At 38.2% G+C, this 2,688-nt stretch overlaps 1 long non-coding RNA gene across 1 annotated transcript; it reads left to right on the top strand.

Annotated features, from left to right (window-relative positions):
• Positions 1 to 1,694: 1,694 nt before the first annotated feature.
• On the top strand, positions 1,695 to 2,169 carry LOC145647202 (uncharacterized). Its single transcript, XR_014116296.1, has 3 exons — positions 1,695 to 1,805; positions 1,946 to 2,013; positions 2,136 to 2,169. It is a non-coding gene; the product is annotated as an uncharacterized LOC145647202 (long non-coding RNA).
• The last annotated feature ends 519 nt before the right edge of the window (positions 2,170 to 2,688 follow it).

A 2,688-nucleotide genomic window follows, 5' to 3' on the forward strand; every position in this document is an offset into this window, starting at 1 on the left:
TTAATGTGTATGATTGGATGAGTCCTTGACCTTGCGACGAATGGCATGTTGGGTGTTGTAGTGTGCTTGGAGTTCGGTCGACGTTACACTTGGTAGGTGTTTGTTTGGAAAAGGACAGCTAAAACAAGTCCAGGGTAAATATACATTTCATCCATTTTTATAGGGATGTATTTGTGGTTAAAGTGGTCTTGTACTTTAAAAATACTTGACTGGGATTTATATTATGACTTAATCTTCTGGAAACAATCCATAATGTCACTGACCCTCATTTTGTCTTTCATGTTATTTCTAAAGTGTATAGTTGGACTATGACAGTATCAATAAACTGCCAGTGTAAAATTGTTTCCCAGCCACACTACATCTTATACACCCAAAGTGACAGAAATGTCATGTTTTTGATTCATTGCTTAGTACTAGATGTGTTCCGTTGTCCAAATAACTTTTTTATCTATTTTACCTCATAATGACATTTTTCTTAAAGAGTTATGCGTCCTAACTATGACCATCCACAAACAGTAAGTAGGAACTGTGTGAACTGAAACCTCAAACTACTGTGGTTGGGGAAACACTGTTTTGCACTGGCATTTTGATATCATAGTCAGCACATGTCAACATTTATGAAAAATACAAATTTGATGTAAAATGTATTACTTCACAAAATGACAGATATCCACTGTTTTTGACTTAGCATCTTGTACTAGATGTGCTCCCAGTTGTCCAAATACATATGTTTTACCTCAAAATTGTTATTTTTTATTAACTTTCAAGTCCAAAATCATGTGTCCTAAGGAAGTACCAGCATCAAACTATTTCTCAGTCACACTAGTTTGACTAAAGGCTTTATAACAAAATGACAGAAGTGATCTGTTTTTGACTCATCTCACCCAATATTAGATGTATTTCCAATTGTCCAAAGACATGTTTTACCTGAAAATTGCATTTTTCTTCATGTGTCCTGACTATGACAGTCAATAAAGTGATAGTGCAAAACTGTATTTCCCAACCACAGAAGTCTAATTACAGGCTATACAACCACATTGACAGCTTTTTGGTCAACATACAAAACAAATTTAAAATATATATTTTAAATACTTCTAATACTTCATTGGGAATTTTATTTTGACATAATTTGATTTGTTTTGTGGCCGTATCACAATGCTCAAGAGGGATAATTCCATTGCATTAGTGCTAACTCTATAATATAACACCATTACTTGGAAAGTCAACACTTCATTATAAAAATTAGTTTTTAAATAAACTTTTAAACATGCGCTGATGAGCTTGTTCACCTGCCCCCCCCTCAGGTACAATCACATGTCTACTAGTGTCACGAATGTAAACCATCCTGAATGTTCCTATACACATTTATAATGGGTCAGTACTGTAGCCAAACTTGCAAACACAAGTAGTACTAAAGCAGTACACCATCTTATGCTAACAAACACATGTTCCTCTCCAGGGATCTCAACAACAGAATTTACATCAAGATTTGATGGCAAAACAAGTGCAAAGGCTCCAGCTGACGCTTCCACTACTGACAGTGCAAAGACTCTGACTGACGGTAACATGCATTTACTGCATATCCACATGGTCTCCTAATATCTTAAAAAGCAATTAAAATGCATGCTGTGTAAAAACACAAACACTAATACGCACACAAATACACATAACATTTGCATAACGTTTGCCTTCAGATGTCCAAAACCCTGCTGGTGATCTATTATATATTCTCATGACTACTGCTGTGGGAGCTGTCCTCCTCCTGCTGCTGGGTCTCGTGGGGGTCTTGTGCTGGAGATACAAAGGTACACACACACACACACACACACACACACACACACACACACACACACACACACACACACACACACACACACACACACACTCACTCACTCACATGCATGCATACAAGTTGTGGGTCACACTGTCTGGTTTTCTAATGTAGTCCAGAGACATGGACAAACGAGGCTAAGAAAGGGGCAAACAGAAGAGAAGAGAGAGCAGGAGACACAGGTGAATGCTCACATACCATCCACTGTAACATAAGAAAAACAACCTCCGCATCATTACTGGCACACGTCCTTCAAGGTCAAATCTTCCATGGTGTGTGTGTGTGTGTGTGTGTGTTTTTACAGGATTGTTCTGCTGTGCTTTGTTCACCTGTTCAAGTGAGTGCTATTTTGTATCTGAATAGTGGGGGGGGGGGGGTGGTTCAGATGATACAACACAATTAGTACAATACCGTTCAAATAACGGATCACATACATCACGTACAGCACTTTTTAAATTTTTTTTTTTTTTTTTATAAGGAAAACCATCTTTGGGAAACAGGTTGTGAAGTTCAGGTTTTGTTGAAGCAGTAACAAATACCTGAGCAGAGGGTTTTATACAGATAGTGTGTGGGGTCCATGGTGAGTTTTTGATACAAAGCAGCTCTTGATGAATGTTTTTGATGATGGCTGTTGTGATCTCCAGTTTGAAATCAGTGGAGATGGTGGTGTGTAGGAAGCTCAGACTCCACATCACTTACTGTACTGAGTTACAAAGGGAGATGGACAGATGTCTTATTTCAGAAATGTATCATTCATCTCTACTGCTTTTTGCATGTTGACCTCCAAGTTGTTTTCAGTGCACCACAAAGCCAGACGAGCCACTTGACTCCACTAGCAGTCAGTGTTGCTAACGAGT

Source organism: Electrophorus electricus, chromosome 2, assembly GCF_041902795.1.
Source record: "Electrophorus electricus isolate QZ-2024a chromosome 2, ASM4190279v1, whole genome shotgun sequence".
Taxonomy (NCBI): Eukaryota; Metazoa; Chordata; class Actinopteri; order Gymnotiformes; family Gymnotidae; genus Electrophorus; species Electrophorus electricus.